Source organism: Lissotriton vulgaris, chromosome 9 (assembly GCF_964263255.1).
Source record: "Lissotriton vulgaris chromosome 9, aLisVul1.2, whole genome shotgun sequence".
NCBI lineage: Eukaryota > Metazoa > Chordata > Amphibia > Caudata > Salamandridae > Lissotriton > Lissotriton vulgaris.
The window spans coordinates 627,249,831-627,264,556 of NC_141697.1; the positions used below are offsets into that span (position 1 = coordinate 627,249,831).

Sequence of the window (14,726 nt, forward strand, 5' to 3'; positions counted from 1 at the left end):
TTTTGACTTTCTTTGGATCACTTTTGGATTAGAAATTTCACAAGTAAGTTTGTTTGGGGCATTACAGTTGCTGCAACTACAATTTTGGAATTTTCGATTTTTGGGCTGTTTTGGGGCCTTTTGCCCAGGGGTACTCAGTGGCGGGTGGACTGAGTCTTTCTGTGGGGTGTCTTGAATTTAAACATCATGGAGGGCCTGGATGGCTTGGGAATGTGCTGATTTTTCTGTGATTTTCGTTTTTTTGGGCTGTTGTTGTGGCCTTTTCACCAGGGGTAGTGAGTGGTGCATGAGCCTAATCTTTCTGTGGGTGTCTTGAATTTATACATCATGGAGGGCATGGATGGCATGGGATTGTGCTGATTTTTCTGTGTTTTTTGATTTTTGGGGGTGTTCATGGGGACAGGCCATGTGGGTGGGGGCCATTTTGAGTGCTGCTACAGGCAGGCCCTGGCCATGTGCTGGGAGGCAGGGGGCCATTTTGAATGTAGGCAGTGTTCTTAGGTCTGCAACCATTTTGCCTAGCTTTCAACCTTTATGCCCAGGGGTAGTGAGTGATGCATGGGCCTAGTCTTTCTGTGGGGTGTCTTGAATTTAAACATCATGGAGGGCATGGATGGCATGGGATTGTGCTTATTTGTCTGTGTTTTTCGATTTTTTGGGGTGCTCATGGGGACAGGCCATGTGGGTGGGGGCCATTTTGAGTGCTGCCACAGGCAGGCCCTGGCCATGTGCTGGGAGGCAGGGGGCAATTTTGAATGCAGGCAGTGTTCTTAGGTCTGCAACCATTTTGCCTAGCTTTCAACCTTTATGCCCAGGGGTAGTGAGTGATGCATGGGCCTAGTCTTTCTGTGGGGTGTCTTGAATTTAAACATCATGGAGGGCCTGGATGGCTTGGGATTGTGCTGCTTTTTCTGTGATTTTCGTTTTTTGGGGTGTTCATGGGGACAGGCCATGTGGGTGGGGGCCATTTTGAGTGCTGCTATAGGCAGGCCCTGGCCATGTGCTGGGAGGCCGGGGGCCATTTTGAATGCAGGCAGTGTTCTTAGGTCTGCAATCATTTTGCCTAGCTTTCGACCTTGATGCCCAGGGGTAGTGAGTGATGCATGGGCCTAGTCTTTCTGTGGGGTGTCTTGAATTTAAACATCATGGAGGGCCTGGATAGCTTGGAATTGTGCTGATTTTTCTGTGATTTTCGTTTTTTGGGCTGTTGTTGTGGCCTTTTCACCAGGGGTAGTGAGTGGTGCATGAGCCTAGTCTTTCTGTGGGGTGTCTTGAATTTAAACATCATGGAGGGCATGGACGGCATGGGATTGTGCTGATTTTTCTGTGTTTTTTGATTTTTTGGGGTGTTCATGGGGACAGGCCCTGTGGGTGGGGGCCATTTTGAGTGCTGCTACAGGCAGGCCCTTGTGCTGGGAGGCAGGGGGCCATTTTCAATGCAGGGAGTGTTCTTAGGTCTGCAACCATTTTGCCTAGCTTTCAACCTTTATGCCCAGGGGTAGTGAGTGATGCATGGGCCTAGTCTTTCTGTGGGGTGTCTTGAATTTAAACATCATGGAGGGCCTGGATGGCTTGGGATTGTGCTGATTTTTCTGTTATTTTGTTTTTTTTGGGCTGTTGTTGTGGCCTTTTCACCAGGGGTAGTGAGTGGTGCATGGGCCTAGTCTTTCTGTGGGGTGTCTTGAATTTAAACATCATGGAGGGCATGGATGGCATGGGATTGTGCTTATTTTTCTGTGTTTTTCGATTTTTTGGGGTGTTTATGGGGACAGGGCATGTGGGTGGGGGCCATTTTGAGTGCTGCTACAGGCAGACCCTGGCCATGTGCTGGGAGGCAGGGGACCATTTTGAATGCAGGCAGTGTTCTTAGGTCTGCAACCATTTTGCCTAGCTTTCAACCTTTATGCCCAGGGGTAGTGAGTGATGCATGTGCCTAGTCTTTCTGTGTGGTGTCTTGAATTTAAACATCATGGAGGGCCTGGTTGGTTTGGGATTGTGCTTATTTTTCTGTGATTTTCTTTTTTTTGGGCTGTTGTTGTGGCCTTTTCGCCAGGGGTAGTGAGTGGTGCATGAGCCTAGTCTTTCTGAGGGGTGTCTTGAATTTAAACATCATGGAGGGCATGGATGGCATGGGATTGTGCTGATTTGTCTGAGTTTTTCGATTTTTTGGGTTGTTCATGGGGACAAGCCATGTGGGTGGGGGGCATTTTGAGTGCTGCTACAGGCAGGCACTGGCCATGTGCAGTGAGGCAGGGGGCCATTTTGAATGCAGGCAGTGTTCTTAGATCTGCAACCATTTTGCCTAGCTTTCAACCTTCATGCCCAGGGGTAGTGAGTGATGCATGGGCCTAGTCTTTCTGTGGGGTGTCTTGAATTTAAACATCATGGAGGGCCTGGATGGCTTGGAATTGTGCTGATTTTTCTGTGATTTTCGTTTTTTTGGGGTGTATAACTGAACTGATGTTCCTCTGTCTTCCATTGCTTTTAGGTGCACAAGACTCAAGAGAACCACCAGTGCCAGGAAGAAGTCCTGCAGCGGTGTGTGTGTGCAGCATAACGTCATGCGATATCACGTCTGGCATCAGACAACTCTGCAACTCGTGCAACTGCGGCCTGCTGTTCTGACCTGCTCTGAAGAAGATGGCCCCAAAAAAAGTTCCCCGAAGCTCCTCTAGCAAGAAAGTTGCCAGTAAGGAGCAGAAGAAGCAAGTTACCAAGGAGACTGGTGTGCCGCCCGCCATATTTTTTGGGAGTAAAAAAAAAAAGTACGCCTGCAGCAGCAGCGGGATCTGCTGGGGGCCAAGCTGGGAGCAGCACCCCCGCTCTATTGGGCTCAGTGCAACCACCACCAACACGCCAACTTAAGTCCAAGCCCTTGAGTGCTGCAGAGGCAGCCAGTGTACTTCTTCAATCACCATCGACCAGTGATGTTGGCTCATCGCAAGAAAGTAGCAGCAATGTCCCTCAATCAACACAGGTTGTTGTAACTCATCTGACGAGTGTTGAACAACCACAGCCGCAACAACAACCACATATGCAAGTACAAGCCCAAGTACAAGTGGAAGAAGAGGCAGCGCAAGGAGATGCGCAAGCAGAGGTGCATGGAGGGTCACAAGTGCCCACAATAGTTGTTCCTCCCGAAGTAGGGGCACATCAGTAAATCGATAATCAAGGCGAGGTATCATTTGAGGAAGCCACTCCTCCTGATGATCATTCATTGTCTTCCACACCCCTAGCAAGGAAGAGATCAAGGCTGCCGTCTGAGAGTGAGGCACACCATGATCTGACAAAGGTACTTAAGCGTAAAAGGAAGCTCGTCCAAAGTCTCACAGTTATGGAGTGTGATGAGGCTCAACAAGAAGTGGCGGATACTGCTGCTGATGAAGGCTCTCACAACGACGACCCAGTCATCATAAAGGTCACTGCAGCCCCAGCGGGCATGCAGCAAACAGACATTTTGATCCTAGCCCGAGAAGCTGCTGAGCGCGATGATAATGTCGACGAGGAGGCGATGGAAACACAATGGTTTGCGCACCTACAGGCGATCAAGGAAGCCCGAATTTCACGTCAAGAAAACGTTGATGTTTCATCTGATGATGACGAGGAGTAAGAAGACGTGTCAAACACTTCACTTACACCCAGTACCCCTGTCAGCAGCACACCCCATGTGAGCCACACTAAGAGTGTGGGAGAGAGTGAGACACCAAGGCGAAAAAGTTTATCAGCGAGCGTAACTTGGTCGAAGAAGTCATCATCATCATCCCGTATATGCTTGGTCCAGGGTAACATTAGAAACATGTTGTTTACAGAAGCGCCATATGAACGCAACCACCCACTGACGCGTCTGTATAACACTAAGCTGGCTAAAATGCTAGCTCTGGACCTTCTCCCTTTTTCTTTTGTAGAATGGGTTGGTTTTCTAGAATTAGTGGCAGCGCTCTGCCCTAAATGGAAGGTTCCTAGCCGGTTCTATTTTGCCAGAGTTGCGGTTCCAGCACTACATGAAGATGTGCTGGAGGTGATTGGGGCAGCTTTGCAGAAGAGTGCTGTTCACACTATACATCTGGCAACAGACATGTGGACCAGTGGCGCAGGCGCTGATCACATGTGCATCACTGCACACTGGGTCTCTTTTTCAGGGGTTAAAGCAAAGCTAAATGCAGGTGTTGACCAGGACCAAGTTTTTAAAGCTGCTCGGAAACATGCAACACTAGCCATGTTTGGCTTGGAGAAACGTCACACAGCAGAAAACATTTTGAATGAGTTTAACACAAAGGTCTTTCACTGGCTGTCCCCAAAAAAATGCCAGATTGGTTATGTTTCCACGGATAATGGCGCCAATATAGTTAAGGGCATGGAGCAGGGTGACGATTTCAGAGTGCCGTGTTTGGCGCACTGTATAAACCTGGTTGTTAAAAAATTCTTGAGTGATGAAGACAGTCCATCGTGCGAGATAGTGGCCATCTGCCGAAGAATGTGCAACCATTTCAGCCATTCTTTTAAGGCCCGGAAGCATCTGAGGACCCTACTACATGAACGTCGAATGCCAGTGAAAGGACTCATCCAGGAGGTGGCAACACGTTGGAACTCAACCTTCTACATGCTTGAGCGTCGGTATGAGCAGTATACGGTACTCGATCAGTATTTCTTAACACTGGGTACAGCTCTGAAGGACCTGAGGCTAGATGCGGCGCAATGGTACCTAGTTAAAAGCCTGACAGACATGCTTCGTCCTTTTGAGGTCTTCACGCGTTCAGTCAGCAAGGAGGACTGTAATTTAGGAAAAGCTATCCCATTGTTGCGCATGCTGGAGCACCAACTGAAGGCGGTGTCTTCTATGTTTGAAAAAGATGAAGAAATGAAAGACGCTTTTCTTTTGGCAGAGAAATTATTAGAGCGCCTACTTGGTGATGAACGTCTTAAAATGATCCACTCAGAACAGCATTACATTTGTGCTACTATTCTGGATCCACGCTACAAAAAGGCACTGGCAGGCCAAGCATTCATTCCTTTTGGTGATCAAGATGTTACAAGGTACAAACGTTGGCTAGCCTTGTCAGCCAAGAGGTTTGAAAGAGAACGGCAGGAAATTGAAGGAAAAGGCAGTACATCAGCATCAGCAGGCCATCCCAAGTCAAAAGAATCCACTTCTGCACCTGTGGCTGTGGCACAAGTGACCTCTCAGCCGTTAAAGACACCGGCAACCGGATCATCTGCACCAGACACAACAGTAACATTGGATGCAGAAGAGGATTGGCTAACTCGGCTTGGGTTTGGTTCTCAAAAGGCCACAGCAAAAAGTAAGCCTAGTGGAGGAACCTTGGAAGACCTTGAGCCGATGGTGCAGGACTATCTGAATGACTCAACAGAGGTCTATGTTAATTCTGACCCATTGGCGTATTGGCATGGGAAAAAAGAATTGTGGGCACAGCTCTCCAACCTGGCTATAAACTACTTGTCTTGCCCACTCGCAAGTGTGTCTTCTGAACGTGTTTTCAGTGCTGCTGGTGGCATTGTAACTTCCAAACGGAGCCGCCTCTCGCCCAAAAATGTGGAGAGGTTAACAATGATCAAGATGAATCAGCACCTCATACCACCAGATTACAAAGTACGAGAAAGCACGCCAGATGAAGACGAGGTGGACAGCAACGTAGATGAGGGAATTTCTTCTCTGTTAGGTGACACTGACCTCACCCTGCCTGAATTCACAGAGTATGATGACGAAGCCTTATTCTTATTCACTGACACCGAGTCCTGAAAATGAGACAATGAATCAATAACTTTCTTTTTTGTCCTTATTCACTTTTATTCCTGTGTGTCTGTTTTTTGTTGTTGTGCACAGTTAATATAATTCAAACTTTAATCACCTAATCACAAAAACAAGCCCATCAGCAGAACTGTCTTCACTTGTTTGCTTATTGATTTGAAGGTGCCGCAGTCTGCATTCCTCAGGTTCACAAGTTCACAAGAACATGCTCCTCTATCCTCCTCCTCCAGACTCCTATTTCCCTCAAAGCAGACGGCTGGATTACGCCTAATGAAGAAAGACTCTGCACTTGTGGGGGTGTTCTACTTCTTTGCGGGTGAGTTGACGGATAGGGGGCCATTGCTGGGAAGCTCTAATACCGGGAAAAAGTGGTTTGGACCAAATCGGAGGCGGGCTTTTTTTTGCGTTTTTGCTGACTTGCTTGCCTTTCAGGTGCTGTTTGGGGGGGTTCCGGGTGTTTGTGGGTGAGTTTTGGGGTCTGGGAGCACTGCTGGGACAGTCTAATTTTGATTGCTTTTGCTTTTCAGGAAATCCGTAGTGGAAAACGGGAGTTATGACCTAGCTGCACAGCACGTTTGGACCGAAGGCCGAGAAATATTGTAAGTATGAGATTTTTCTTTTTGGCTGTTTGGGGGTGTTGTGCTTTTTTGCGGGTGGGTTGGCGGGTCTTGGGGCATTCCTGGGAAGGTCTAATACCGGATAGAAGTGGTTTGGACAAAATCCATGATGATTTTTTTTTGTTGCTATTTCTGACATTTTGCTCAATGTAGCGTTTTTGGGGGCCTGTTTGGGGGGCTTCCTGGTGTTTGTGGGTGGGTTTCGGGGTCTGGGAGCATGGCTGGCTATGGATACTTTAGTTTGCAAGAGGTTTGAAGCAAATCCATGGTGGCAGAGGGGAGGTAGGGCCTAGCTGCAGAGCGCGCGTGGAGTGATTTTGGAAATTGGCAAGAAAATGACTAAGTCCCCATTTTTGTACTTTTGCTTTTTGGTTGTTTGGGGGTCTTCTACTAGTTTTCTCCTGGGTTGACGGCTCTGGGGCCATTGCTGGGAAGCTCTAATACCGGATAAAAGTGGTTTGGACCAAATCGGAGGCGGAATTCTTTTGTGTTTTTGCTGACTTGCTTGCCTTTAATGTGCTCTTTGGGGGGGGTTCTGGGTGTTTGTGGGTGAGTTTTGGGGTCTGGGAGCACTGCTGGGACAGTCTAATCTTGATTGCATTTGCCTTTCAGGAACATCCGTGGTGGAAAACGGGAGTTATGACCTAGCTGCACAGCGCGTTTGGACCGAAGGCCGAGAAATATTGTAAGTATGAGATTTTCCTTTTTGGCTGTTTGGGGGTGTTGTGCTTTTTTGCGGGTGGGTTGGCGGGTCTTGGGGCATTCCTGGGAAGGTCTAATACCGGATAGAAGTGGTTTGGACAAATCCATAAGGAAAAGCCTTTTGGCACTTTTTGTAACTCAGGGTTCGTTAGGGTTAGCCCTAGCAGCAGGATTGCATGTGTTTCGGGGTGTTCTAGATTTTTGCAACTGAGTTCTGGGGTCTTAGAGCACTCGTGAGAATGTGTGATTTTGGTTGCAAGTCATTTGAAGGAAATCCATGGTGGGAAAGGGGGGATTTGGCATAGTTAAAGAAAGCCTTTGCCACTATTCTTAACTTAGGGCTCGTTAGGGTTAGCAGTATTTCTATTGCATGTGTTTGGGTGGGGTGGTTTTCGAGTCTTGGAGCGATGCTGGCTATGGATACTTTTGCTTGCTTGCAAGTGGTTTGAATACAATCCACGGTGGGTAAGGGTGATTTGGGCCTACTTTTACTTTCAAAGTATGTTTTGTCACCAGTTTTCTGCTAGGCCTCGTTTTTTGAGATCTGATTGGGGGTCTTCTACATTTTTGTGACTGGCTTTAGTAAGGGTCTGGGTGGGAGCACTGCTGGGAAGGTCTAATTTTGTTCTAAAACACAGTTTACAGTACACCTAGCTTGAGGGGAAAGATCCGCTAAATTAATTTGCCCATACTTATTTATCCTTCAAAAGGTGACTCAGACAGAGTACGCACTTTCAAAAATATTGTACTGCCTATTAGGAAAATCAAAGTGTGACTTTTCGCACTACACAGCGTACATACCTTATATTTATTTATCAGTGGTGTTGTAATATATATCACTTCCTGTTTTTCGTTCAATAATTACAGGCCGGGTTTCAGTCTGTGCAATGGGGAAAAAAGGATGGAGTCAGGCTTCACATTAGCGAGCCGCAATTCAGCATCCGCCAGGCAGGCAGTGGACAGGGTGTCTTCTGGTCACCAACATTGATGGACGAAGCGTCAGCTGGAATGGAGGAGTGCCGCTAATAAGAGGAATTGTTTGCTGCATGCAACTTACTTACCAAATTCAACGGGATAACTACAACGACATACAGATACAGTACCCATTGTTTTCTTCTATGAGTGTGACTGCATTTCTTGGATCTCTCTCTGCTTCTAAATTGATCCCTACAGCCATTCTATAGGTTTTACTTCGGCTATTTTTTAAACCTAATTTAATGTAGGAAGTGTTTCTCTGAGTGCAGAGATAGGCAAGTGAAAACGCTGCAGCCCTGTACTGTCGCATTCTAGTACTACTTACTTTTCAGTAACAATGTATGCAGTAGTGCATGCAATTCCTTTATGTCACTTAAAAGATTTATGGTTAGCTTGTACCCAAAGATTTCTTTATCTTCAATTGTTTGTCCATGCTGTGCTTTTTTTTTCTTCTCTCAACTAAACCTACCCAAAAAGAAACCCCCATTCCCATCCATTTTCCAAACCCTAACCCTCTTCCCCCGGGCTGTGTGGTTTAGCTTGATGTGTGACTAAATGACATCAATAATTCCACACACTTGCTGGGGAGGATAAGGTCATAGCAACAGGCTGGTGAAGGAATCCGAGGATATATTCTAGACTTACTCAGCTTCAGAACTATTTCTTGTAGTAGTAGCCAATGTCAAAGAAATCCAACAAAAGTACAAGTTATACTTTCAATACTTTACCATTTGTTAGGCTACATGTGGCACTGTTCTAGTGTACTGTCACCTGCTATGTTCTCTATCGTACCGTTGTAATGCTACAGTAAGGACAAACCACGTTTCATTTTCTTTTTTTCCATAGGCATGCAATTGCCACTGTGTCACACCACTAGTACCACTGCAATGAGGAGGACATTTCATCCACCCGGGATTGCCAACCTTAATCACCATTTCCCGTGGAGCCAGCCCTGGGCCTAGCCCTACTTTCAAACACAAATTACAGGTAAGATAAGCGTTTGGTTGGAGGTAGTATAATGGAGTATTAGGAGAGACGAAAGATTGACGGTAGTACTACTAAAGTCCTAGGACTCTTCAGGAAAACAAACTTACTGTTAAACCCCCACCCACCAGACTCAAAAGCAGTAAAAAACAGGTATGGTCAGATAAAGTTTCAAAAAGTATATTTTTGTAGCCCTAACAAAATAATCTCCCGCAAGACCCTCCCTAACCCCAATGATTGTCCTTCAAAAGTCCAAAAAACAACCCAACTCCCATTTCCCACCCCCCAAAAGTCTCTAAAAAAGGGGCAAGGGACACTACGGCAGGGTGCTGTTGACTTTAGCGGCCAGGGCATCATACTCCTTGCGGAGGGTGGCATGGTCGAAGCGGAGGCCCTCCACCAAGTTCTTATAGGTTAGGACCTCCTGCTCCAGGTAGGACACTCTGAGGCATAAGCGGCGCTGGCGTGCCTTGCAACTCCTGTGGGGGGCAGCTGCTGTCTTTGCTGCTCGGCGGTTGGCTTTGGTAGCCCGGCTCTATACCGCTGGAGCACTGCGCTGGCTGGCAGCCCGTGGGGGCACGGAGGAGGATGCAGCTGTCCTAGTGGATGTTGTTGTTGTACCGGTAGACTGCGTGTCCTCCTCCTCCAGGGCCACCAGCCGCCGATATTCGGCGACAGTGGCATCCAGCCTCCGTTGCTGGGCCATTCGAGCCAGCTCCCTCCTTGATGGTCTGTTTGATTTGGAAGGAGCAACTATATGAAGAAAGAAAGACATAGTCTGTAACCAATGCTCCTTAAGATTAACACAAAATGATTGAGCAGAAAGTTGTGTCACATTACAAGTAGCAAATTGAAAGCACAGTCCATAACTATTGAGGACAGTATCTATCTAACCTCCCACTTCTTCATCCTTGCTCTAACATTAGTAGGAGTTTAAGGAACAAATTCTACGAGCACTATGGACTTCCATTACAGTCGACTATGACAGTACACCAGTCTTCTTCTTCTTCTTCTCTCTTGTTTAGGAAAATTGGTACGTTATCTTATGCAAGCCGGCATAATGCCAGCGCAGTGAACTTGCACCCGAGAAAAACAGACGCACACCATGATGAGTGAGACAGACTTGCGTTACTGTACTGGTCCAGTACATGCAGGTGGTGAAGCTCTTACTTTTCTATTACGGGTGGCACTGAGAATACTCTGTTAAAAGGGCTACTGCTTAATTAATTTAGCTTTCACCCTACAGTGCAAATGAGTACTAGAAAAGGAAAATGAAGAAGCTAAATAATCAGATTTTCTATCACTTCACATGGGATGTATTTGATGACATATGGGATGACTTTAGGTGCTTTGCTTATTATTGAGTGAACAGTGATACACACACACATGAATGACGTACTACTACTAAACTAAAGTTATTAAGAGAGGTAGGGAGTGTCCACCGTAATAACCGGATATATGCTGCGCTTGCAGTTGCAATACAAACTACTGCTACTATTCATGGTAGTATTTGGACAAAATGAAAACTTCTTTTCCTTGCCTTTCCTACACTGGAACGGACGTGCGGGTGCTATGTTACATGCTCTTCAAAGTAACACTTAGTTCATCCAGTGACCGCATACTCTCTCTAGATACACATATGCTATCTAAGAGTCAGATAGTACCATGATCCAGGCATCCATCCATTCAAAGTATATGCACACATACAGTTTCTGTTTCACCCACCCAGGCTGTTCTCCTTCCACCCATCCTTGCTTCATCATTCACCCAGCCATGCACCATACCATATTCTTTCCTTCCCAGCCACCTCGGGGACCAAGCAAACACATATCATTCTTCTTTGCCAGTCATCATTAAATTTCTCGTCCTTCCACACTTACTTACACCCTTCTTTCGCTTTTCGTTCATCCCATCCATCAAGTTCATCTCAGATCTGATTGGGATTCTTCTTGCCAAAAACTTCTCAGCTAAGTCGAAGTACATTTAGAGGAGGCTACTACCTGGTTGATTTATAATACACCCATGCAGAAAGCACACTCTGCAGTCTTCAATCTCAATAAGTAAGGAATATATAGCTTACCTCTGCCCGCCACCACCGTGTTAACCCTCACAGGCACGTCCGGCACTTGCACCGCCTCCTCCCCAGAGTTGTTCCCCTAGTCCAATACCACCACCTCCGCGCTGGCCCCGCCACCAGATGTTCCACCTACAAAGTACATTTAAGAATGTTAGAATACACCACTCACTACTATATAATATTTGGTCTAGGAGGAATAATGAAATGTGAAAAAAATAGAATACAATGTAATAATTTGTGACTGTCTACTCTAAAGTAAAAATGTCCCTTTTTCCAGGGAAGGCTGTTGTCTTTTTATTTATTTATTTATTTATTTGCGTGTTTGTACCGCGCTAGGATCACCTCCCGAAGGAGTATCTCCGCGCCTTTGGCAGCCAAAAAAAGCAACTAGCGGACCCTAACCATAAGTATAGATCAATTTTGAAAAAGGAATGTCTTTAATTGCTTCCTAAAAGGAAGGTGGTCCTTGCACTGTCTCAAAAACAGTGGGAGGCTGTTCCACAAGGTTGGACCAGCAACCGTAAGAGATCTTCCCCCTTGTCTTACTTTTCTAAATTTTGGAACCTGTAACAATGCCTGCTCACTAGATCTCAAGGTCTTGCTGCACTTTTTGGCACAACTGATGAATGCTTGCTTTTTATTTTTAACACGCACCACTTTTTCTCCTAACAGACAGAAGCTTGACTTCTAAGAACACGAGCAGGATCAAGTACAAACCAGGTGAGAGCTCGGCTCGACCACAAGAAATGTGTCCAATTAATCGTCAGCACTAAGCACTTTTCCATTTTCAGTTAAACGTTTAGTTTTATGACAAACTTGATTTTAATAAATGTGTTTACTTTTAATAAAGCTTTTAAACTTAAATAGACTCTAGTGGTTTTTGGTCCTCCAGACTAGAGTGGATGAGCTAAAGGTTTTGGAATTTTTAAAAGCATGAGTCCGTGCCTCTGACACTTCTTGACTCTGACTCCGTACTCTTGTCCTGCGTTGGATAATCTAATCATCATTGGGGATCAATCATCGGTGACTTTGGGAGCTAAATGACTCTGCCACACTATCTAGTCAGTAAGGAGATTGGGGGTTCAAGTACAAAGTCTGTTATCACTGAGGTATGTGGAAAGTCTAACAGCACCTATAATAATTGATAAGCTAAGCAATGCATTATTTAGTGTCCATAGTTCTGTTTGTGCAGATTTGTCCCTGCAACAGTAGTAGAATGGATTGTCCCACTATCCAAACCAAAAGTAAAGTAGTATCTTATTCTTTCTTGGTGGTCATTCACCTTTTTATTGTTGGCAATTGTCAAAGCATAAACATTTAGAAGACTTGAAAAGACATTATGGACAATCCCAGAGGGCTGCACTCAGTGCATAGAGCTATTGCTGATTAGAATGGGAGTCCACTGGAATTGCCAAATGTGCAATCTTAGTTAGCTACACAGACAGACTAATAAGAATAATCTAGTAATACCACAGGGAGTCATAGTCGAGGCAGGATAAGAATTTAGATCCAGTCTACAAGAAGATCAAAGACGATTTAGAAAAAATCGAATGAGGAACTCTAGGAAAAAATAGGTACTCTATATTAAAATTAAAACTTACTGGGGCCAGCAAAGGAGCCCTCGCCTGCCCGATCCTGGCCTGCATCCTGAACAGCACCCTCCTCCTCCTCCTGTGTCCTCTTGCCCCTGGGGGGAGCTGATGTACAACATGAAAGAAAGAAAGACCAGAAAACATGGATGATATTTGTCAACCAAATCAAACATTTCAAAAGAACAATAACAAAATATTTTGGCGAAATAGCAAATAGACAACTATTCCACGGGATATATTGACCGATCTCATGTGGTCTACTACGTTATTAGTATGGCTTGATTTGCGGACCGTCGAATTGGAAAGTTCTTATGTAACTCACTAAACAAAGTACTAAAAAGGTTTGCCTAGGATTGGCAGGCAGCAGTCCGCAGCACGCGAAGTGACAGACAAAGTCCATCGTGATTGCAGATCCGCGACAACACTAAAGTTTCCTACTACATTAACCAGTCATTAAAATACTCAAACTATCAATCCACCACCACTATTTCTTCTTATCGCCATGTGTGCAACGGAAGGACTGGACTTGAGTCTGTAGGGGCTGATTTAGAAGCCCCTTGCGGCTCTTTTGCTCCATTGTTGCGTGACTTTTGTGATGCAGCGGCAGAACAAAAGAGGCGCAATGGTGCGGCGTATATTAACAACGTGACGCATATGGGAGATGCATCCCGTTGTAAAGCCCTGTGCCATCAGGGGGCGTTCCGGCGCAAGGGAGGGCGTTCCTGCGCAGGAACGCATCCTAAAAGTGGCTGAGGGAAATCTACAAGATTTCAATCAGTCACTTTAAGGACAATGATGCGTGACTCAAACCCTGCGCCTGCTTGAAGCAGACGTACGGCTTGACGCGGCATTGGGGAGATAGGGCACCCCAGAGCATTGATGGAGCTGCGCCATCGTTGTGACGCAACTCCAGCAATGCGCCGCCTTTACGGCACAGATGCGTAACGCTTTGGTGACGTTTTGGGCCCATGGTGCGCCACATTGTAAATACGGCGCACCATGGGTGGTGGTGGCGTGGCGCACAATTGCTGGCGCATCCCTGCTACTTTGTAGGGATGCGCCGGTAATTAAAAATCTGAACCTTAGTGTCTAGCATTACGCAGTTCTTTAAACTACACTCATACATAATTTCACAGGCCAATGAAATGAACCCAAAATCGAAAACAAATAAGCATAGTAGCAACACTACTGAGAAGGAGAGCAGTGCACCTGAAATGCACAGAAGATTTTGAAATATAATTTACCTACAATGTAATCAGCAGCATTATTGCTCTTGGTAAAAAACAAAAATTTGCAATATAATAACACACAGAGCAGGAGAAAACAGAGTAGTAAAGAAATAGCTACTACTACTCACCAAGCCTGGGGATCTCAAGGCCAAGCAGGTCGAGCAGATTGCGTTCACGGTCCAGGACATCCGTCCAGCGGTGGGTGGCCTGGTTGTGGGTGCGCCGGACCCGAGAGTGGTGGTACATGGGCCGGCACACCTTCTCCCACCGCTTTCGGCGCTCCCCGCTCCCGTACCCGCTACCGATCCTGCCGCCTGCCATGATGGTCCTGGGAGGCAGCGCTGAACATAAAAAATTAGTGCGGCCACCTCCTCCGGGCTGAAGATCTCCCGGGGTGCGACTGTCTCCCCCCTCAAACGCCCGCACGGGAGCCAGGCACGGGGTGCAGGACTCTTCCCCTTCTCGGGATGCTTCCCGGCTCCCTTCACCATGGTCTGGGCGGAAAGGAAGCTAAATAATAAAGAAAATAGAATAGGGAAGAGAAGAAAAGAAAAGAGTTTACAAAAGTAGTTTAAAATTAACCTAAAGTAGCAGAAAACACAAAAATATAGGGCTAGAAAAATAGAGGGATAGATAATAAGTAAAATAGATTAAAAAAAACTTCACACAAGCAAAGGATGGCAGAGATTTAGAGAGGATACATAAAGCATGCCCAGACCCATAGCAATGAATGAGAAACAAGATGGCCGCGCCCGTTCACAACCACGTGGGTAAGTTCGCGCG

General features: G+C 46.1%; 1 protein-coding gene across 1 annotated transcript in view; it reads left to right on the plus strand.

Annotated features, from left to right (window-relative positions):
• The window catches only part of LOC147691987 (cytochrome P450 2C19-like), a 366,046-nt gene that overhangs the window by 205,866 nt on the left and 145,454 nt on the right, over positions 1-14,726 (plus strand). The window lies entirely within an intron of this gene.